Raw genomic sequence first — 24,510 nt, forward strand, 5'->3', positions numbered from 1 at the left:
GTTAACAAAACTGTATTGTATACTTCAAAGTTGCTAAGAGACTAGATCTTAAATGTTCTCACCATAACAACAACAAAAAAAAATGGCAATTATGTGAGGTGAAAGATGTGCTGACTAACTTGATTATGGTAATCATTTTGCCATATATATACATATGAAATCATTATGTTGTACAACTTAAACTTACACCGTGTTCTATCTCAGTAAAAGTGAGGGCAGACTGGGGGAAGACATGAAGGACCCTGCTGTCCTATGGGTGCCTCCTGGTATTTGATAGCTCTCAAAACTAGGATCCAGTCTGGGGGGCTTCAAATGCCCCCTACTCTGGTGGTTCCACCATACTCATGACACAGCTTCTCACTACTGCTTCCTATCCACTTTTACTCTCTGGGCATCTACAGCACAAGTTCCCAGTGAGAGAGAAACTGGCTGAGCTGATTAGTCTCAATCCAGTATGAAAGGCCTTTCTTGGCTGGTGTTTGTGGACTTCCAGGGTCTAATCAATTGTGGCCAAGGTAACAGCATCAAATGACATGAAGCTTGACAACTTATGCATAAGCAGCAGTTAGGGCTCTTTATCCCAAGGAGTCTATAAGTGTCAGTTACCAAGAGTTTCATGGTCTGTCTAGTTCACTTCTACAGCTGGCTTTCATCCAATGATCGGTGTTATTTCATATTTTTATACCAGGAACTACCCAGGATTCTAGGCTTTGGGTTACTAAGTGTAAAACAGAACAAACATCATGTTTGATTAAAGAAAAACCATGTGTTGTACATTTTCTAGGGTACTGAATCTTGAGGGTGACTCCGATAGTAAAGCTAATAATAATACAAGGCATTATAAAAAAAGACATCAGAATAGAAAGATCAGCCTAGGTACTATATAATGGAGTGTCAGATTCTAAATCGAGGGTTTTGGGAAAAAAATCAAGGTAATTTATTTTATTTTATTTTATTTTATTTTTTCAGTGTTCCAAGATTTGTTGTTTATGTACCACACCCGGTGCTCCACGCAATACGTGCTCTCCTTAATACCCACCCAAATCCAGGTAATTTATAGCGTTAATAGCAAGTGTAAACCACTGCTTAAGCCTATAGCATCTGGAAGGGTATGAAGGTACTGTGCCTTATGGAAAAGAAAAAAGTCTTATTATTACATAATCCAATACAAATACATAAATGCTAACACTTAAAGGTCATTAGGAAAACATTTGGGAATCTGTTCCTTCTGTCTTTGTTCTCTCTGTGTTCTTGCCCTCTTATGCAGGCTCTCACCCTACCCCAACCCCAGTCAATTGATTGCTTTGGTTTTCTCCTCAGTAAGACTGACAGAGCAGCATCTGTGGTTTGGAAGAGAACTGTAGGCCCCTCCAAGAAGGGAAAATATCCACCAGACCAACACTTTTCTCTTCCCTTGTTGATATTGATCACCTTTATAACATCAATGCAGAAGGCTGTTATATTCTGCCTCTTTTCTCCACTTAAAAGACCCCTCCCAGGATGGAAGATGGGGAGTAAAAAGGGGGTTGATGGAAGAAGAAAAGCATGCCTGCCACTGAGTCTTAATGACAATTAATGGAGACTAGAATGTTAAAGCTTCGGCGTTGCCATTGCTGGCTTTCACATCACATTTGCTCGCTGTCCCTAGTATACAAGTGATTTCCATTCAGGTTGACTCAGTTCCCAACAGGAAAAGAAGAATAAATGACATTCTGTTAAAGCTTATAGTCCTGAATGACACGGGAGCTATTGCAAATGCATTGGAAATTTCTGGGTTTAAAAGACAAGTCCAGTTGTAAAGTGTCTATAGTTTTTTTTTTTTTTTAATTGGTGAATAAGGAGAACTGAAGACATTTTTCTTCATTTGATGGTATTTGTGTTTAATTTAGTGAAATTTCAATTATAGTAGTTTATAAAATCAGGAGTTTATGTTTAAAAAGGGGGAATTTCACACAAAGCCAAATGGGGAAAGTATAATCCTAAAGTTTCCCATGTTTTCAAAATCTGCCTCTGACAAGAAGAGAAAAGTAATGATATTGATTATGATGGTTTTAAAGATTTTATTTATTTATTTAAGAGAGAGAGGGAGAGATGGAGAGGAGTGGAGGGAGAGGGAGAGAGAGTCCTAAGCAGACTTGGAGCCGAGCACACAGCCGGACACTGGGGTCGATCCACAACCCTGAGACAAAACCAAGAGTCAGATGCTTAACTGACTAGGCCACCCCAAGGACCCCTGATTTTAGTTTTAAATGAAACATTTAGAGAAGAAGGATACAAGCTTGACAATGTGGTAAAGATAAATTTTCTTTAATGAAGGAGCGTGCAAACTCAAATGTCACTATGTGGCCAAAGTCATTTTTACAGAAATAATGCCATCTCAGATAGTTATTGAGCCTTCTAACCCTAAGATTTATGTGTGCTAATTAGACTTGATAGGATTTCATTTTTGGCTCTAATTGTATAATTAATTATATTTCATTATTAACACTCCTGACCACAAATCCATTTCAGATTTCTTATCGTCTTCTCATCATCACAAAGTCCTGCCAGCTCCACCTCCAAGTATTTATTTCCACCACCAGCACCAGCCCCGTTGCCATCCCTCCCTCATACTGTTGGCATAAGCTCCTAATTGGCCTCTTGCTCTCTTCACTCTGCTCCCTCTCCCATCTGTTCTCCACATTGCAGACAGAAGGAGTGTTCACAGATGCACACGTGTGAGGAGGAAGACAAGCTCTTTACTGTGGCCGGCAAGGCCCGTATGATCTGGTCCTTACCTACTTCCTGGGCCTCGTCTGGCACAGGCTACTGCTGATTCTGTGTCTTTGAGAACCTCAAACTGGGCTGCAGCTGCAGAGCCTACACATGCACTTAGGACCCTCTGTCGTCTCCCCTCCCCTCTTTACCTAATTAACTCCAGAAGCTTTTCAGGTCTCCGCTCAAGGGCCAATTCCTCTAAGAAGCCTGCCCTGATACCCTTCTCTGACCAGATCAGAACCCCTCTACAGACTATGACTAGTACTATGTAACTATCTTTCTTAGCTCTTGTTATAGTCCTACTATATTGGCTTGGTGATCATTTAATTAATGTCTCTCTCCCCTACTTAACTAGAAGTTAAATGAAGACAGGAATCATGTCTGTATTTGCTCACTTCAGGGCCTAGAAAAGTACCAGGTGCATAATTGGCACCCAATATGTATATGTGGTATGAATAACTATGAAAGTAGCCAAAAAATAAATATAAGTACATTTAGTATATGGATTGAAATGTGTAGATGCAAAATTATTATTACTCCATGAGTCTATTTTAACAATTAAGGGAAAAAAATAACAAAACTCAGTTTAGGTTTTTATTATTTATTGGGAGATATTAAATTACTCAAAGGGTTGTTTTACTAAAATGTTTAGTTTTTCATGACATTGGTCAATATTAAGTAATCAAATTTGCACATCAACCTCAAATTCCTATGACATCTTTTCTACATTCCAAAGTTAAAAAATTTATTCACTCATGATTTTGAGAAATTAAAGGACTTTGGTTTTGAGTTCTCCAGCTTTTTAAAAAATAAAGTACTACAAAAACCTTAAAATGGAAAGTGTTACTGATGGTAAGTACAATTAGAGAACAACAACAATTTCAGAAAACTAGGAGTATTGTGCTCTATTTTAAGGTGACTAGGTGGTTTCTCATAATTTTTGTAACTACTTCTATTTATGAATTTTTCCTTGTCTGGACCTTGTGCAGGTTTAAATGTGTTTAAAGATTTGGGTAGTTAACTTTTATGATCAGAAACCTTTGATTCCAAATTTATAATCTTTGGTGTTTTATGTGAAATCGACATGTATAAATAGTCTGGAAGAAAAAATTCCATTACCACATGGAACAGAACCAGAATTAACTCCTTAATTTTCTGTGTGGTCCTTGAGGGGGTCCCCCACCCCCAGTATACTATTTAACTTCTAATAGCTTGACTGCTTAAATGGAAATATTTTGCCTGAGTCAGACATTAGCAATTATTTTGCCTGAGTCAGATATTAACAGTTAGATACTTTAGTAATGTAAGAAGATACTTTAAAAACAAATCATGCTAATGATTTAAGAGCACTTTGTGTTTCTTGTTCATGCTTATCCGTATCATCTGAAAATCGTTCCTGGCATAAAAAAGGCATTTAATATTTGTGGAGTGATAAAATGTATATGTAAGTCTAACTACTGAAGCTTGATTAATATATAAAATATGAATCAGTTTTGGAAATTAATGAACTCAGCTCATCTTAATGACTTTGCAATAAGTAGACTGGTGGGTCTCATGCGTTAGAGAAAATAGAGATATATTTCATTTATAAAAAGGAGAAATCCTTTTCAGTGAGTTTTTAATGTATAAAAGAGGCTGTGGGCCAGAATGGCATATTCACAATTACTGTGATTTAATTCATACTCAGTTTATTCAGGCCTGCAAATTCAACTTACAGATATTGATGTTTTATTTATAAATCTAATACTTGTGTGTTAAAATACAAAATGATGACTTTTATTTTTTCTTTGATTTCTAAGCGATTATAAATCTGACAGTTTAATTTCTCATAATCTTTTATTTATTTTTTAAATATCAAATCTACAAAGAATGATATAATATATATATACTGATGCCCACCCACCAATGGCTTAAGAAATAAAGTATTACAAATACTTTTGAACTTCAAAGACCACTTCTTCTGAAGTCTATTTCTACCCCCCACAACACTACCATTCTGAATTATATTCTATAAACATTTACTACAGATAATACTGTATATTGTTTTGCTTACTTTGAAATATAATAAATAGTATGTCATAGGTTGGACTCTCCAGAAGCAGATGCTGACATTGAGTTTGGAAAATTTCTTTGGCTTGTTTTTTTACTCTTTTTAAAAACATGGAATTGTTTGCTATGTAAAAGTTTTAAAATTTTTTACGCTTTAAAAAAAATCTAGGATAATTAATTACAGTGTTATATTAGTTTCAAGTACACAATAAAGTGGTTCAACAATTCTGTACATTACTCAGTGCTCATCATGGTAAGTGTGGTCTTAATCTGCTTCACCTATTTCACCATTCCCCTACCCTTCTCCCCTCTGGTGACCATATGTTTGTTCTCTATGGTTAAGAGTCTGGTTTTTTTGGTTTGTCTCTTTTTTCTTTGTTTTGTTCTTAAGTTCCATAAATGAATGAAATCATGTAGTATTTGTCTTTCTCTCACTGACTTATTTCGCTTACCATTATATCCTCTAGATCCATCCATGTTCTTGCAAATGGCAAGATTTCATTCTTGTTTGTGACTAATACTTCCCATTGTATATATCTACACCCTTCTTCTTTATCCATTCATCTACTGAAGGAGGCTTGGGCTGCTTCCATAATTTGGCTATTGTAAATAATGCCGCAGTAAACATAGTGGTGCATGTATCTTTTTGAATTAGTGTTTTTGTATTCTTTGGGTAAATACCCAGTAGTGGATTACTGGATCATATGGTAATTCTATTTTTAACTTTTTGAGGAATCTTCATACTGTTTTCCAGAGTGATGGCACCAGTTTGCATTCCCACCAACAGTGTACAAAGGTTCCTTTTTCTCTACATCCTTGCCAACACTTACTGTTTCTTGTGTTTCTTTATGTTAGCCATTCTGACAGGTATAAGGTGATAGCTCATTGTGGTTTTTATTTATTTTTTTATTTAATTTCTTTTCAGTGTAACAGAATTCATTGTTTATGCATCACACCCAGTGCTCCATGCAATACATGCCCTCCATAATACCCACCACCATGCTTCCCCAACCTCCCACCCCCCGCCCCTTCATAACCTTCAGATTGTTTTTCAGAGTCCATAGTCTCTCATGGTTCATCTCCCCGTCCAATTTCCCTCAACTCCCTTCTCCTCTCCATCTCCCCATGTCCTCCATGTTATTTGTTATGCTCCACAAATAAATGAAACCATATGATAATTGACTCTCTCTGCTTGACTTAGTTCACTCAGCATCATCTCTTCCAGTCCCGTCCATGTTGCTATAAAAGTTGGGTATTCATCCTTTCTGATGGAGGCATAATACTCCATAGTGTATATGGACCACATCTTCCTTATCCATTCGTCCGTTGAAGGGCATCTTGGTTCTTTCCACATTTTGGCAACCGTGGTCATTGCTGCTATGAACATTGGGGTACAGATGGCCCTTCTTTTCACTACATCTGTATCTTTGAGGTAAATACCCAGTAGTGCAATGCAGGGTCATAGGAAAGCTCTATTTTTAATTTCTTAAGGAATCTCCACACTGTTCTCCAAATTGGCTGCACCAACTTGCATTGCCACCAACAGTGTAAGAGGGTTCCCCTTTCTCCATGTCCTCTCCAACACACATTGTTTCCTGTCTTGCCAATTTTGGCCATTCTAACTGATGTAAGGTGGTATCTCAATGTGGTTTTAATTTGAATCTCCCTGATGGCTAGTGATGAACATTTTTTCATGTGTCTGATAGCCATTTGTATGTCTTCATTGGAGACATGTCTGTTCATCTCTTCTGCCCATTTTTTGGCATGATTATCTGTTTTGTGTGTGTTGAGTTTGAGAAGTTCTTTGTAGATCCTGGATATCAGCCTTTTGTCTGTACTGTCATTTGCAAATATCTTCTCCCATTCCATGGGTTGCCTCCTCGTTTTGTTGACTGTTTCCTTTGCTGTGCAGAAGCTTTTGATCTTGATGAAGTCCCAAAAGTTCATTTTCACTTTTGTTTTCCTTTGCCTTTGGAGACATATCTTGAAAGAAGTTGCTATGGCTGATATCAAACAGATTACTGCCTATGTTCTCCTCTATGATTCTGATGGATTCCTGTCTCACGTTGAGGTCTTTTATCCATTTTGAGTTTATCTTTGTGTACGGTGTAAGAGAATGGTCAGGTTTCATTCTTCATAAAATCTATCTATGAAAAACCTACAGCAAATATCATCCTCAATGGGAAAAAGCTCCCAGCCTTCCCGTTGAGATCAGGAACACAACAAAGATGCCCACTCTCACCACTCTTATTCAACATAGTATTAGAAGTCCTAGCAACAGCAATCAGAAAACAAAGAGAAATAAAAGGTATCCAAATTGGAAATAAAGAAATCAAACTCTTTCTCTTCGCAGATGACATGATACTTTATATGGAAAACCCAAAAGACTCCACCCCCAAACTACTAGAATTCATACAGCAATTCAATAATGTGGCAGGATACAAAGTCAATGTACAGAAATCAGTTGCTTTCTTATACACTAACAATGAAAACACAGAAAGGGAAATTAGAGAATCGATTACATTTACCAAGAACCACAAGATACCTGGGAATAAACCTAACCAAAGAGGTAAAGGATCTGTACTTGAGGAACTACAGAACACTCATGAAAGAAATCAAAGAAGACACAAAAAGATGGAAGACCATTCCATGCTCTTGGATTGGAAGAATAAACATTGTTAAAATGTCTATACTGCCTAGAGCAATCTATACTTTTAATACCATTCTGATCAAAATTCCACTGGTATTTTTCAAAGAGCTGGAGCAAATAATCCTAAAATTTGTATGGAATCAGAAGAGACCCCAAATTGCTAAGGAAATGTTGAAAAAGAAAAACAAAACTGGCAGCATTACGTTGCCTGATTTCAAGCTTTACTACAAAGCTGTGATCAGCAAGACAGCATGGTACTGGCATAAAAACAGTCACATAGACCAGTGGAACAGAGTAGAGAGCCCAGATATGGACCCTCAACTCTATGGTCAAATAATCTTCGACAAAGCAGGGAAAAATATACAGTGGAAAAAAGACAGTCTCTTCAATAAATGGTGCTGGGAAAATTGGAGAGCTATATGTAGAAGTATGAAGCTCATTGTGGTTTTGATTTGAATTTTCCTATGATGAGTGATGTAAATATTGTTTCATGTGTCTGTTGGCCATTTGCATGTCTTCTTTGAAAAAATGTCTGTTCAGGTCTTCTGCCCATTTCTTGACTGGTTTTTTGGTTTTGGGGTGTTGAGTTTGGTAAGTTCTTTATAGACTTTGGATACCAGCCCTTTATCTAATAAGACATTTGCAAATATCTTCTCCCATTCAGTAGATTGTCTTTTAGTTTTGTCAGTTGCTTCCATGCTGTGTAGAAGATTTTTGTTTTGATATAATCCCAATAGTTCATTTTTGCTTTTATTTCCCTTGTCTCAAGAGACATATCTAGAAAAATCTACAGCTGACATCAATTAAATTACTGCCTATGTTCTCTTCGAGGATTTTAATGGTTTCAGGTCTCACATTCAGATCTTTAATCCATTTGAGTTTATTTTTGTGTATGGTGTAAGAAAGTAGTCCATTCTTTTACATATAACTGTCCAGTTTTTCCAGCACCATTTGTGGAAGAGACTGTCCCTTTCCCATTATACATTCTCGCCTCCCTTGTTGAAAACTAATTGCCCATATAATTGTGGGTTTATTTCTGGACTCTCTATTTTGTTCCATTGATCTATGTGTCTCCTTTTGTGCCACTATCATAGTGTTTTGATTACTACATTATATTTTGTAGTATATTTTGCTATCTGAGACTATAATACCTCCAGTTTTGTTCTTCTTTTTCAAGATTGCTTTGGCTATTCAAGATCTTTTGTGTTTCTATATAATTTTAACATTATTTGTTCTGGGTGTCTGGGTGGCTTAGTCAGTTAAGTATCTGCCTTCAGCCCAGATCGTGATAGAAGAGAGAGTCCGCTTCTCTCTCTCCCTATGCTGCTTCTCTCTACCTGCTCCCCCTGTTGTGTGCTCTCTCTCTCTTTCTGTCAAATAAATAAATAAAATCTTTTAAAAAAATATTATTTGTTCTAGTTCTGTGAAAATAGTTGGTATTTTGATAGGAATTGCATTAAATCTGTAGATTGCTTTGGGTAGTATGAACCTTGTAATTATATTAATTTGCCCAATTCATGATGATGGAATATATTTCCATTTATTTGTGTCAACTTCAATTTCTTTCATCAGTGTTTTATAGTTTTCAGTGTACAGATCTTTCATCCCCTTGGTTAAGTTTATTCCTACATATTTTATTATTTTTGGTGCAATGGCAGGGATTGTTTTCTTAATTTCTCTTTCCGCTGCTTTATTATTAGTATATAGAAAAGCAATGAAATTCTGTATATTGATTTTGTGTCCTGTGACCTTACTGAATTCATTTATCAGTTCTAGTACTGTTTTGATGGTGTCTTTTGGATTTTCTATATATAGTATCATGTCATCTGCAAATAGTGAAAGTTTTACTTCTTCCTTACCTATTTGGATGCCTATTTTATTTAATTTTATTTCTCTTCAGTGTTCCAGCATTCATTGTTTATGCACCACACCCAGTGCTATATGCAATATGTACCCTCAATACCCACCACCAGGCTCACCCAACCCTCCACCCTCCCTCCTCAAAAATCCTCAGTTTGTTTCTCAGAGTCCACAGTCTCTCATGGTTGGATGCTTTTTATTTCTTTTTCTTGTCTGATTGCTGTGGCTAGGACTTCCAGTACTATGTGGAAAAAAGTGATAATTGTACATCCTTGCCTTGCTCCTGATCTTGGGTGGAAAGCTCTCTGTTTTTCACCATTGAGTGTAGTGTTAGCTGTGGGTTTTTCATATACAGGCTCTATTATGTTCAGATATGTTCTCTCTTGACCTACTTTGATGAGGGTTTTTATCATAAATGGATGTTTTACTTTGCCAAATGCTTTTTTGCATCTATTAAAATGACCATATGATTTTTATCCTTTCTCTTATTAATGTGATATATCACATTGATTGATTTGCAAATATTGAACTACCCTCATCCTGGGAAGAAACCCTACTTGATTGTGGTGAATACTCTTTTTAATGTATTGTTGGGTTTGGTTTGCTAATATTTTGTTGAGGGGTTTTCATCTATGTTAATCAAAGATATTGTCTTATAGTTTTCTTTTTTTGCAGTGCCTTTTCTGGTTTTAGTAATTTTTGCACAATATGTTATTCCATGGTAATGCTGATCTCATAGGTTGAATTTGGAAGATATCCTTCCTCCTCTATCTTTTGGAATAGTTTGAAATGGATATTAAATCTTATTTAATAGTTTGGTTGAATTCACCTGTGATGCCATCTGGTCCTAGACTTTTGCTTGTTGGGAGTTTTTTTATTATTGATTCAATTTCATTGCTGGTAATCAGTCTTTTCAAATTTTTTATTTCTTCCTGTTTCAGTTTTGGGAGATTATATGTTTCTAGGAATTTATCCATTTCTTCTAGGTTGTCCAATTTATTAGCATATAATTTTTCATTATATTCTGTTACAATCCTTTGTATTTTTGTAGTGTTGGTTGTTATTTCTCCTCTTTCCTTATTGATTTTATTTGAGTCCTCTCTCTCACTCTTTCTTTTTATGAGTCTGGCTAAAGTTTTATCAATTTGGTTTATCTCAAAACCAGCTCCTGATTTCACTGACCTGGGTTTTTTTTTTTTTTTTAAGTTTTTATATCATGTATTTCTGCTCTAGTCTTTGTTATTTCCTTCCTTCTACTGGTTTTGGGTTTTGTTGTTCTTTTTCTAACTTCTTTAGATGTAAGGTTAGGTTATTTATTTGAGATTTTTCTTGCTTCTTGAAATAGGTTTGTATTATAAACTTCCCTCTTAGGAGAGCTTTTTGCTGCATCCCAAATATTTGGGGACATTGTGTTGTCATTTTCATTTGTCTCCATGTATTTTTTTTATTTCCTCTTTGATTTCTTGGTTGACCTTTTCATTGTTTAGTAGCACATTATTTAACCTCCACATATTGTGTTCTTTCCAGAGTTTTTCTTGTGGGCAATTCCTAGTTTCATAGTATTATGTTGAGAAAAGATGCATAATATGACTTTAGACTTTATTTGTTGGGACTTGTTTTGTGGCTTAATATGTGGCCTATTCTGGAGAATGTCCTTTGTGCTCTTGAAAAGAATGTGCTTTCTGTTATTTTAGGATGAAATCTTCTGAATATATCTGTTAAGTACATCTGGCCCAATGTGTTATTCCAAACTACTGTCTTCTTGCTGATTTTCTGTTTGAATGATCTATCCATTGATGTTAAGTGAGCAGTTAAAATCCCCTACTATTATTGTATTACTATCAATTGCTTCCTTTACATTTTTTATTAGTTGCTTTATATATTTGGATGTTCCCATTTTGGGTGAACAAATATTTACAATTGTCCTATCTTCTTGTTGGATTATTCCCTTTATGATTACATAGTACCCTCCATTGTCACTTTTTATTGTCTTTGTTTTTAAAGTCTATTTTATCCAATATAAGCATTGCTACTCTGACTTTCTTTTCACTTCCATTTGCATGATAAATGCTTTTCTATTCCCTACTTTCAGTCTACATGTGTCTTTAGATCTGAAATGAGTGTCCTGCCGGCAGCATGTAGATTGGTCTAGCTTTTTCATCCATTCCATCACCCTATGTCTTTTGCTTGGAGGATTTAATCCATTTACATTCAAAGTAATTATTGATAGGTATGTATTTACTGCCATTTTGTTAATTTTTTTTATTGGGGGGTGTCCTTTTTCTGTCTCTTTTTTCCCATGTTCTCTTCCCTCATAGCTTGCAGGCTTTCTTTAGTGATATACTTGGATTCTTTTCTTTTTAATTTTCACATCTCTTACCAGTTTTTGATTTGTGGTTACCTTTAGGTTTATATATAACACCTTATGCATATAGCAGTCTATATTAAGTTCATGTCATTTAAGTTTGAACTCATTCTTTACTCCTCGCCCTCCATGTTTTAGGTATATGGTGTGATACTTTACATCATTTTATTCTGTGAATTCCTTGGCTGATTTTTATACATATACTTAATTTTACTGCTTTTGTGCTTCCTACTTCTCTTACTCTTACTTATAGTCTTTCCTTTCCACTTGAAGACTCCCCTTTAACATTTCTTGTAAGACTGGTTTAGTGGTGATGAACTCTTTTAATATTTGTTTGCCTAAGAAACTCTTTATCTCTCCTTGTATTCTGAATGATAGCCTTGCTGGATAGAGTATTCTTGGCTGCAAATTTTTTTTCTTTCAGCACTTTGAATATATCATGCCACTTCCACCTGGCCTCTAAAGTTTCTTTTTTTTTTTTTAAGGTTTTTTTTGTTTTTGTTTTTGTTTTTGTTTTTTTAATTTGAGGGAGCGAGTGAGCACAAGCAGTTTTGGGGGGTCATGCAGAGGAAGAAGCAGACTCACTGCTGAACAGGGATCCTGACTCAGGGCTTGATCCCAGGACCCTGAGATCATAACCTGAGCTGAAGGCAGATGTTTAACCAACTGAGACATCCAAATGCCCCTGGTCTCTAAAGTTTCTGCTGAATAAACAGCTTATAGTTTTATAGGGTTTTCCTTGTATGTAACTATTTTCTTTTCTCTTGCTGCTTTTAATTTTTTTCTTCTTATCCCAACTCTTTGCCACTTTAATCACAATGTGTCCTGGTGTGGACCTCCTTGGGTTGATTTTTGGGAGGCTCTCTGTGCCTCCTAGATTTGGATTTCTGTTTCCTTCTCCATATTTGGGAAGCTTTCAGCTATTATTTCTATATTTATACCCCCTTTTCTCTCTCTTGTCCTCAAATCCTTATAATGTGAATGTTATTTCACTTGATGGTGTCACTAAGTTCCCTTAGGCTGTTTTCATTTGTTGTTGTTGTTGTTATTATTATTATTATTATTATTTTCTCTCTCCTGTTCACCTTGCTTACTTTCCATTACTCTGTTCTTCAGGTCACTGATCTGTTTTTCTGCTTCCTCTAGTCTACTATTTATTCTATCTAGTGTATTTTTTTTAAGATTTATTAATTTATTATAGAAAGAAAGAGAGAGATTGTGAGTGTAAGTGGGGGGTGGGTAGAGGCAGAGGAGAGAGAATATCAAGCAAACTCCCACTGAGTGGGGAGCCCAATGACCCAGGGCTTGATCCTGTGACCATGAGATCATGACCTAAGCCGAAATCAGGAGTCAGACCCCCCAACCAATTGAGCCACCAAGGTGCCCTTCCATCTAGTATATTTTTAATTTCAGTTGAGTTCTTCATCTATGATTGGTTCTTTTTTTATATTTTCTGTCTCTTTGTTGAGAGTCTCACTGATGTCCTCCACTCTTTTCTTAAGTCCAGTGAATTATTTTATGACCATTACTTTAAATTCTCTATCAGACATATTACTTATCACTGTTTTGTTTGGCTCTCTTACTGTGACTTTGTCCTCTTCTTTCATTTGGGACATATTCCTCTGTCTCCTTATTTTGTCTAATTATCTGTGTCTGTTTTTAGGTATTAGGAAAGTCAGCCAAGTCTCCTGCTCTTGAAAGTAGTGGCTTATGAAGCAAAGGTCCTGCAGTGCCCTGCAGTGCAATGTCTCCTGTTAACCAGAGCATGGCACTTTAGGGATGTCTCCTATGTGTGTTACATATGCCCTACCATTGTGGCTGAGTTGCATTTGCTTTCAGTCTTGTCTGCAGTGGCTCTCTTTGCCTGTTGTGAGCAAGGTTTTTCCCTATGTTGTTAGTGGGCCAGTCTGCAGCTGACTTAGACTTGAGTTGAGTCCAATAAGGCATCTGCCAGAGAGTCAGTAGTTCAGACTGCAGGGTGCTTTCCCTTTGTTGTCCCTAAGAAGGTTTTTTTGGTGGGTGGGGCCTGTAGTCAGAAATGATGTTTGTTTCCACCCCACTGCTGGGGTCAGAGTCAGACTGCTGTGTGTTATATTTCTCTGTCCCCAGGCAGTAGTCTGCTTGCATACTGCCAGGCTTAGGGGCCACTTTGGATGGGCTCTGGCCAAGGACATGTTTGGGGGGGGGGCAGGTCCACAGGAGAATTTGTGGGTATGGCATGCTGTACTAAGAAGGACCACACAGGCCACTGCAGGTGGGAAGTTGCAGCCACAGTTTCTGGGGGGTGAGAGGAGGAAACTACTGCCAAGGCTAAGTACGTTGGAGGGGGCAGATCTGCAGAAGCATGCAGGGGCAGGGCATGCTGTTAGCACTAGGTGGAGAGTGTTTGGACAATATGGTGCCCCCAGGTGTCCATGTATCTAGGCTGGTGGTTGGGGCTGGGAAATGGCACCCACCAGCTCTTTTGTTCTTGGAGAAGTGTCCCAAAGATCCCTGCCCTTCCAGCACATGCTCTGAGATTAGTAAATAGATCTCCTTCCTGTATACACCAGATATTTTTCAAAAACTGCTGTTTATATCTTGTCTCTTAGTATGGCTATTTGTTGTGCTGTTCTTTATGGAAGAGACTCTACATCTTTGATAACCACATCTCAGAAGTGATATACCTTCCTATCTGCTGTATTCTATTGGTCACATACACCTACTTTGATCCAGTGTTGGGAGAGAACTACCTAGAGGTGGGAATCATTGGGGACCATCTTGGAGGTTGTCTATCACCGTCATGGTGTTTTATATTCTTTACATCTTGCTGGATTAATTTGCTGATACTTTTGCTACAATTTTTATATCTGTGTTCGCAAGTGAAATTGGACTATAATTTTTCTTCCTTATTATCAAGGTTATGCTAGCCTCATGAAGTGAGATAAGTAGTGTTCTCTCTTTTTCTATTCTCTGAAAGAGTTTGTCTATAATATCAGAATAGTTCAGAGTTATTTATTCCTTCACTGTGGCAATTTAATGTGAAGCCATCTAGGTCCCCAGTTTTTCCTTGATTCAATTTTTTCAACTGCACTGAAAGATCATTTAAGTTTTAAAACCATTTGGTTTTTCTATTTCTTCTTGAAAAAGCAGTTTGTGTAAATTGCACTTTGATAAAATTTGTTCCTTTAATCTATACTCTCAAATTCAATGGCATAAGATTGTTCATAATGACTTTTTATTCCGTATTTAATATTTCTAGCTTTTATGATAATGTCCTTTTTTCCTGTTATTTGTCCTGTCATTCTCCTTTATTGATCTCATCAGATGTTCATTAATTTTATTAGGCTTTTTGAAAAATTGATCTTTTGTTTTATTGATTCTGTGTTTTCTGTTTAATCGGCCTCTGTTCTAATTTCTAACTTGTTCTTTCTTCTACTTTCTTTGGGTTTGTTTTGTTCTTTTTTAAATTTCTTTTTTTTAATTAATTAATTTATTTGACAGAGAGAGAGATCACAAGTAGGCAGAGAGGTAGGCAGAGAGAGATGGGGAAGCAGCCTCCCTGCTGAGCAGAGAGCCCGATGTGGGGCTTGATCCCAGGACCCTGAGACCATGACCCGAGCTGAAGGGAGTGGCTTAACCCACTGAGCCACCCAGGCGCGCCCTTTTTAAAATTTCTTAAATTATATTCTTAGTTTATTAATTTTTAGCCTTTTTCTAGTATGAATATCTTATGCCATAATTGTCCCTGAAGTATTCTTTTAGCTTAATCTTATAAATTTTTATATGTACTACTTTAATTATTGCTTGGTTCAAACTATTTTTTTAAAGACTTTTTTATTTTTATTTTGAGAGAGAGAAACAGTGTGTGTGTGAGCAGGGGAAGGAGCAGAGGCAGAGGGAGAGAAAGAATCTCAAGCAGACTCCACGCTGAGCACAGAGATTGACATGGGCTCTATCCCATGACCCCAAAATCATGACCTGAGTCAAAATCAAGAATTGGATGCCTAGGGGCACCTGGGTGGCTCAATGGGTTAAGCCTCTGCCTTTGGCTCAGGTCATGATCTCAGGGTTCTGGGATTGAGCCCCGCATCGGGCTCTCTGCTCAGCGGGGAGCCTCCTTCCTCCTCTCTCTCTGCCTGCCTCTCTGCCTGCCTACTTGTGATCTCTATCTGTCAAATAAATAAATAAAATCTTTGAAAAAAAAAAAAAAAGAATTGGATGCCTAACTGACTGAGTCACCCAGGCACCCATGAACTATTTTTTTAATTCAACTATGTCTTCTTTGATCCATGAGTTTTACTCAGATATTTAATTTCCAAGCATATGAAGGTTTTCTTGGGTTGAGGTTAGTTTCTAACTCATTGTATTATGTTGGGGAAAATATGCTTATTGTTTCAATCTTATGACATTTGTCATAAGAATTATTTTTCTCTATCAGTTATCGAGTGGTTATATTAAAATACCACATTATGAATGTGGATTTGTCTGTTTCTCTTAATAGTTCTATCAATTTGTAAGTTGTAATTTTTAAGTCAAAATTAACCTTTCATAATAATAAAATATCCTGTTTATCTTGAATCACACAATTTGTCTTAAAGGTTACTTAGTCTAGAAATAATTTGGCTATTTATTTGGGCCTTCTAGTTTTCCACTTATAATGCAGAGATTCTTCTTAATTCTCTCTTATTGTCAAGGCCCAGTTGCATCTTCTCATTATAATAAGCTTCAGCTTATTCCCCTGTTATTTAATGATGTCACGTTATTCTTTTTCTCTGTTTCTTCAAGCAAAATTGAGCTCCACAGGCCTGGTTTTGCTTTAAGTAATAAATAAAATGCCAAATCTTCATAATTGAAAGAGTTGGTTGAAGGAGAGGTGCTTTCTCCCCTGCAGCTGCAGAAGAATGACCATCCTTGTGTTATAAAACATGTTCAAAGGATCTGAGCTCATGTGGTATTGAAACCTGTGTGAATATTTATAACTATACTAACTTGTTCTGTTATTTATTATTATAAACTTACCCTTGGAAGAATAATGTGAACAAAGATTCTGGAAGTCATTGCTATATTCTTAAAGTAATCTCCAAAGTGCCCTGTAATTCTCATGAGTTATCTTACTCAATAATCTGATGTTCTCTTAATGTCATGTTAGACATTTCTATACTCCTATATAGTATGAATACTTGAGAGATTATTCTAACAAGTCAGTAGATTACTAGCATTTTTTCCTTCTTTTGTCTATAGGAGAAAATGAATAAATGCCCATGACTCTACCACATTTCGTGCTTAACAAAGAAATTGATCATCTTGTCTCATTTATATTAACCAGCCTAATGCCTTGGCTTCAACTTTTTTGTATTCTGTATTCTGCCTTTCTGTTGTCTGATTTGGAAGTTCCCCTATCTAGGCACAGGAACAATTGGTGAATTTGGTAGATTTTCGTCTTTGCATTCACATCTATGATTGTGTTTAAAGAACTGCACCAGAGTTCATTCCTCTGTTGTAGTTAGAGCAGGGGCACTGGGGGGAGGGGAAAGCCTCTATTTCCTGATTATGTATCTTAACTTTGGTTTTTTTGATACTTTTGATACTGCCAGAAACTGTTAGCCCTGAAGGAGTATTGCGCTGCCCATTATCCACCAGCCACATCCCAAACTTTTCTCTTAACCAGAGGTAAAGTGCAAAACGTAAGGCTTCTTCCAGTTCAGGCTAAGGCAGAGAATGGTTTTACAAGGGACTTTCCATGTACCACCTACGTCTCCAGAAGTTTTTTGTTTTTAATATTTTATTTATTTATTTGAGAGAGAGAGAGAGATTGAGTACGAGTCGGGTGAGGGGCAGAGGGAGAGGGAGCAGGCTCCCAGATGAGCAGGGAGCCTGATGCAGGGCTCGATCCCAGGACTCCTGGATCATGTCCTGAGCATATGCAGACACTTAACCTACTGAGCAACCTAGAAGCCTCTGTCTCCAGAAGTTTTAAATTTATTTTCTTCTTCTTTTTTTTTTTCCACACTAGTTGTCAAGACTTCTTTTATTTAGAGATAATTTTCCCTTATTAAACCCCAATTTCTCTTCTACCTTCTTCTCAACAAGAGAAAAATAAGCCAGTGTGATTGACACTGTGTCTAGCTTTCACTGATTCACAGCTTACCTGTTGTGAGAAGCAGGACTTCCACTCTAGAGCAGCTTTCCGTGTCTTTCCTTTCGGGCTGCCTCCTCACACACCCCTCACCATCAGTTCCGCTCAGTTCCAAAGTAGACATGTTAGTCACAGATTAGAATTTTGTCTCAACATCTTCCACTTGCTTTTTTTCTTCTCTCTCACTCTTGCACCTGAAAAATCTATTGCAGGTCTAGTATTCTAGCACATAGCGGGCACTCAGTATGTCTTTGTGTAGTGGATGAAAAGAGAAATGACAAACACAGCTTCTGAGAAAGCAGGTGAAGATCTCTTAAGGATTTCTGCAAACTTCTGTCTCTGAATGATGTTTTCCAAAAAACATAAAGAAAAATGTTGTTCCTCTCTAGTTTGATGACCACGTGTGCCTGTGCTGTTTCTGTGTCTTATTGATTTATTGAGAGAATTCTGTGATCCTGCCATTTTTCTCTGGAAATAAAGGTGTGTGTGTGTGTGTGTGTGTGTGTGTGTGTGTGTGTGTGTGTGTATGCACAATATATATAGTATATATAATATATAGTATATTTATTTTAATAAATTCTGCATAAGTCAGAGTTCTTCAGAGAAATAGAACCAATAGGATATAAAAGGAAACATTCTGATGAGTTGGCTTACACAATTCTGGAGGCTGTGAAGTCCCAAGATCTGCCATCTATAAGCTGGAGACCCAGGCAAACTAGTAGTTTAATTCAATGCAGGTCTGAAAGTCTGAGAACTAGGAGAGCCAGTGATATAAATCCCAGTGAGAAAGTAAGAAAAGATGGGAAGAGATGTCCCAAATGAAGTAATAGGCAGGAAAAAAGAAGCAATTTCTTCCTTCCTCCACCTTTTTGTTCTATCCAGACCCTTAGTGGAGTAGATGATACACACACTGGGGGTGAGGGGTGCAATATTCTTTACTGAGTCTACCGATTCATATGCCACTCAGTGCAATTCAAACGCTCTTCATAGATACATCCATAGACACCTTCACAGACACACTCAGAAATAATCAGATATCTGGACACCCCTGATCCTATCAAGTTGACACATAAAATTTACTATCACACATTTTAAAAGAAAATATGGGCCAAAAAAGAAAGAGATTTAGAATCTTTTCTGGAGTTTAATTTGTCAATAACAAACAAAAAATTTTTTTGACCTAATAAATTTACAATAGGAATTATCCAAAATATATGCTCACATAGGTATAAAATGGCATAGAAATAGGTTATTTTGCTTTTGCAGTTGCAAAAGACTTGAAAAAATATAAATACTCATGAAAAAGAAATGTCTCAGAGAAATTATGGTATGTCCATACAATTGGAGAAGCAGCAGTAGCAAAGAAAATGAGAAAACTTTTTGTGAAGTGATATGAAAGATCTCCAAGATCTATTGTCAAGTGAAAAAGCCAAGTTGCATAATAGTATATATATATGCTATTATTTCTGAAAAGAGAAAAAGGGAAAAATACATGTATTTTTTTTATTCTGGAGAGATTTTGAAAGATACATAAGAAATACATATTGGTTGCTTCTAGGTGAGAGAACTCCACCACACCTATGTGACTGGGGAATGCTCTTCGTTCTTTTGACTTTTGAATTATATGACTGTATTACGTACTCTAACTGGAAAGTAGGAAGGAAAGAAATTCACTAAATCATTAAAATAATTGTCTTTTGGTGATTAGAATCTGAGCAATCTTTATTGTCTTTTTATGTTCCTCAAAATTTTCCCAACTTTCTATATGATATATATTACTTTTATAACTAGGGAAAATTTTTAGATACAAATAATCATTTTTTGTTCTGTTATTTACTATGATCCCCTCTTAATTCCTTTTCAGGAATAGAAATAAAAAAGATGGGCTTCAAAGATGTATATTCTTCTATCCTTCTTGACATAGTGAATTAAGAAAGGCATATTTTGGGGTGCCTGGGTGGCTCAGTGGGTTAAGCCTCTGCCTTTGGCTCAGGTCATTGTCTCAGGATCCTGGGATCGATGCCGGCATCAGGCTCTCTGCAGGGAGCCTGCTTCCCCATCTCTCTCTGCCCTCCTCTCTGCCTACTTGTGATTTCTCTGTCAAATAAATAAATAAATAAATAAAATTCTTTAAAAAAAAGAAAAAGAAAGGCATATTTTGAAATGTGCAATACCATATTGTTAATTATAGGCACTATATTGTAAAATAGATATTTGGTGCTTATTAATCTAGAATAACTGAAACTTTATACCCATTAAACAACAACTCCCAGAGAAAACAAAAACAAAGGGAAGCAAGGAAATTTGGGAGATGATAGATATGCCTATTAGCTTCATTGTGGTGATGGTATCACAGGTGTTGGCATATGTCCAAACTCATCAAATCGTACACGTCATGTGTATGTGCAGTTCTTTATATATTAATTATATGTAAAAAAAAAAACCCCTTTTTTTTAAAAAACTAGATTATCTAAATGATCCAAACTGTTCTAGTTCTTACTATCTCTAAAAGTAAGAGGTAGAATTATATATGTATAAAACACAATTATATATGAAATTATGAAAGACAGTACAAAGATAACACTTCTTTTCTGTCCTCATTTGCCTCAGATCCCCACTTTATGTTGACTAGATTCTAGATTGGGTAATCTAAACTTATTCACAACTTTTTTTCTGTAGCTGGAATCACGTAATATTGTGTTATTTTAAAGTTTAAAACTTCTCCGTTATGTGCATTTTTCACCTCAGAACTGGGCCATTGTGACTGGTTAATGTATTTGAATCTTTTATGGGTAAATTCTCTTCGAGTACTGAAACTTATTGCTGTGTGTAATTTAGGTCACTTATTTATGCAAATGCTACATTTGGTATATGAATTGTTGTTACTGTGGTGACAGTTTTGCCAAATGATTAGGAGTTCTGCCTTCTTGAGGGAGGCCATGGACAAGCCAGCCCAAGCAAACATGTGGAAATATCCATGCCCTGAGAGCCTGAGTGAGGTGAAGGCACAATGGCCATTACTGGCAGAGAACTTCAAGGCTCAGAACCTTAACATGATTTCAGAATTATTGCTGTAAATAGTTGCATAGGTTGTTCATGCTTACTGAATGTTGACATGGCTGATGTAAAAGCAACAGGCACACAGGTCTATGCTCCTCCAACCTGGCAGATATCTCACAGCTTGCTTAGCCCACCAGACCCTAGTGTGTCTCCATGAAAAACAAGGGAGGCCCTGGTTGCTGGGTCCACCCATTGGAATGCTTACCTCAAGAATATCGTCTATACTTTGTTATTAGGGCAAACCTAAATAAAAGCTACTTTCTTTCCCACTGTTTATTTGGAACCAGACTCTGTGGTCCAACCTGGCTATTCTTTTGTTTAGAAACATACTATAGAGTTAGATCATGACAAGAATCCTAAAACGATACAAAGCTGAATTAAATTCAGGCTCCACCACTTACTGTTTCAGTGATCTAGGAGAACTACTTAATTTTTCTGAAAGTGGTGCTCTTGCCTATAAAATTGGGACAATAATGCTTACCTCATGATATAGTGTGAAATTAAATATCCTTGTATGAAGAAAGAGGATCTTAAATACTCAATATTTTAGTATTTCATTAGTTACTTTCCCAACTTGGAGTTAAATTATAAAGCGTGGTAGAACCTTAAACAATCTTAGAAAATAATACTTATATAATATATATTATATAATTATATATGAAGTATTTTCCATAATTGAACTTGATGAGTGATAAAGTTCAGATAACTGCTACCATTTCTTCTACTTTATTTTTAGTTCAGTCTCTTTTCTTCACAAATCATTATTTTAATGTTTGTTGCTTTGTTTTTAAAAGTTAATAAAAGAGAGAAACAGTATACACATAACATCTTTTATTTTCTAAATATAAGATTACACTGGCAACAAATTTTAAAACTAGGAGTTCTGAGTTTTATTTATTTTCACATTTTCCAAAAATACTCTTCTATTGTGATGTGAAACAAACAAAAAGATCAACCAAAAATTATCTCTTCCTGAGATCAGGTAAATAAAATAGTCCTCTGAGTGACATAAAAAAACTTACTAAAATATTAATAGGATGGTTCTTCAAATCAGGGTCTTCAAAAGCTGATGGTCAGTCTCCCTGGGAAAGAACTCTGACAGAAACGTGTGTGGTAATTTCTGATGAGTGCCATGAGGACTCAACACCTGTAGGGAAAGTGGAAGAAATAGGATTGAGCAGAGGGAGAAGCTGAAATGTAGTCCAGACCTAGAGGGAGCTCTGAGCTGAGAAGGCCTGTAAAGTATAGTCCTGCCTTGAGGCAAGGGTGTTGGTCAGGATGGACCCACATTTCCAGTTCTCTACTGTGAACTATTCCAGGAAGGAAGGTTGAGAGGCTCCTTTTGGCTAAGAGCAATTCCCAGAAAGGGTTTAGCTGAGAGCTGGGGCGGGGGGGGGGGGGGGGCACGGGTAGGTAGGGGTGGTTGCCTCAGTCACCCACCACAGTGTTCACTACATGCTTAAATCAAAATATATTCAGACTTTCTTTTATTTTTTTAAAGATTTTATTTATCGAGTTGACAGAGATACAGCGAGAGAAGGAACACAAGCAGAGGGAGTGGAAAGGGAGAAGCAGACTCCCTGCTGAGCAGGCAGCCCAATGTGGGGCTTGATCCCAGGACTCTGGGATCATGACCTGAGCCAAAGGCAGATGCTTAACTACTGAGCTACCCTGGTGCCCCTATTCAGACTTCCTTAAACTTATATTTTAGGTGTGTATTGCAAACTAATGTCTACTGAACAGTTCAATAGCAGCAACCAATTCAGGGCAGAGTAACTTTCAAAATCATGTAGAAGAAAAAAAAGTGAAAATAGAATAAAATCTTCATTTGTTTGAATGGAAACAACCTTACAGTGAGCAACATAACTGTTTATCAATTATCTATGAAAAACAATTTCCAAACATACATAGCCCTCTTGCTAACCTGTTAGTCTTATTAATGTATTCTCCTGAATATCTAATATAAGGGTTACATTACAACTGAATATTTAATATAAAGGTTACATTACTTATCCTACCCACTAACACACCAGAAGAGAAACAAAGCTCTGATACATGTAGCTACAAGTCCTGGGACCCTCATCCATGCAGAATCTTGGACAGTCAAAGGTATAAGACTTTCAGGGACTACTGAGATATTCCAGAGTTTAAGAGAAATGAACTTGGGCTAAACCCTGCTGAGGAGATTTATCACTTTCTTGAGTCCACACTGAGAAAGGAAGGCAAGGGATAAGGGTAGAGAGAGAGTCTGGAGTCTCCCTACTTCCAACTAGGATGCTTTCCTAGAAAACCTTTGGATAAATGCCCTAGAATATTTGACCTGCCTCCATAACCTTCCTTCTTCTCTTAAGCTACCATAGCCAGGAAAGGCAGGCTTTCCTTCCTTATTTTCTATCAGGGTAAGACTTTCTTGCCCAGGTAATTTGTAATAATTGGTCTTATTATATATTCACAAATAATATAATTAATTTTTAAAGTTCTTTTCTCGGGCACCTGGGTGGCTCAGTGGGTTAAAGCCTCTGCCTTCGGTTCAGGTCATGATCCCAGGGTCCTGGGATCAAGCCCCACATCAGGCTCTCTGCTCAGCGGGGAGCCTGCTTCCTCCTCTCTCTCTGCCTGCTTCTCTGCCTACTTGTGATCTCTGTCTGTCAAATAAATAAATAAAATCTTTAAAAATAATAATAAAATAATAAAGTTCTTTTCTCTCTGAAAAAGTCTGGTATTTATCTCACACTCACTTCCATCTCCCTCTCTCTCCTCTCTCTCTCTGTCCTCAGAAAAAGAAGTCATCCCTGGGACATGAAGCTGTACAATGGCCTCTCTGCATGGTACCTGTCTGCTTCTCCTTCCCTGGATGATTAGGCTCATAGTTCAGACTTGGAAATGGAATGTCCTGTACAAAGATCTGATAATTTTAAATATTTCCATTATAATCATCATATAGAAAAGTAAGCAAGGAAATGGGACAAATGTTGCATCTAAAGATAAACAATTAAACTCCTGGTGAAACAAAAAAGTGATGGAAGGTAATACACTACTGGATGGATGCATTACAGAGCTTGGGAATGGCCAGAACATTTGAAAGCAGCTCTCAATTCAAGGCACTAGAACTTTGAGACACATAGGCATTTCAGATGGGGGACAAAATGACCATAAAAAGAAGAGAGACTTAAGGAAGAGTAACACCATGGCTGTGAAATGCCTTTTGATATGGACAGGGTTGTGTTATTTTCCATTTCATCTCTTTTGGTCTTCTGTGGTCTTTCTCTTGATGTGTAATAGTGCTTTTTATTTGCTACTTAACATGTCTTTTATGTAAAGAAAAATTAAAATTTATAATTATTAGTGTGAATTTTACTGTTCATCTTTATAGTGTGCATAGCTAGTTTTAAATGCAAATATGAGAGTACTTAATTTGTGTGAGGAATTACTGAACTCATACAATTTGTATTTTGTAAGTTTGCTCATGCCTACATATTTTGTTCTTATCAGAAGGGTAGAAACTGTATAAAATTAACTCAACTGTTTTTACTTCACTTCTTGATATGTGCATATTCTGTCAACACTCTCTACTTTTAGCTTACTAATGAGTAAGGAAGGACTAATAAGGAAGGAGAAGGACCTAGGGGTTGCAACCTGTCACTCTGTCAA

General features: G+C 36.7%; 2 long non-coding RNA genes across 2 annotated transcripts in view; one reads left to right on the plus strand and one right to left on the minus strand.

Annotated features, from left to right (window-relative positions):
* Window positions 1-989: 989 nt before the first annotated feature.
* LOC125106417 (uncharacterized) lies at window positions 990-24,211 on the plus strand. Its single transcript, XR_007129320.1, has 2 exons — window positions 990-1,049; window positions 23,637-24,211. It is a non-coding gene; the product is annotated as an uncharacterized LOC125106417 (long non-coding RNA).
* Window positions 21,748-24,510, minus strand: part of LOC125106416 (uncharacterized) — a 31,308-nt gene continuing 28,545 nt past the window's right edge. Inside the window, exon 4 of the long non-coding RNA XR_007129319.1 lies at window positions 21,748-22,006. This is a non-coding gene — a long non-coding RNA (uncharacterized LOC125106416). The remainder of the gene's footprint in view (window positions 22,007-24,510) is intronic.

Source organism: Lutra lutra, chromosome 8 (assembly GCF_902655055.1).
Source record: "Lutra lutra chromosome 8, mLutLut1.2, whole genome shotgun sequence".
NCBI classification, from domain to species: domain Eukaryota; kingdom Metazoa; phylum Chordata; class Mammalia; order Carnivora; family Mustelidae; genus Lutra; species Lutra lutra.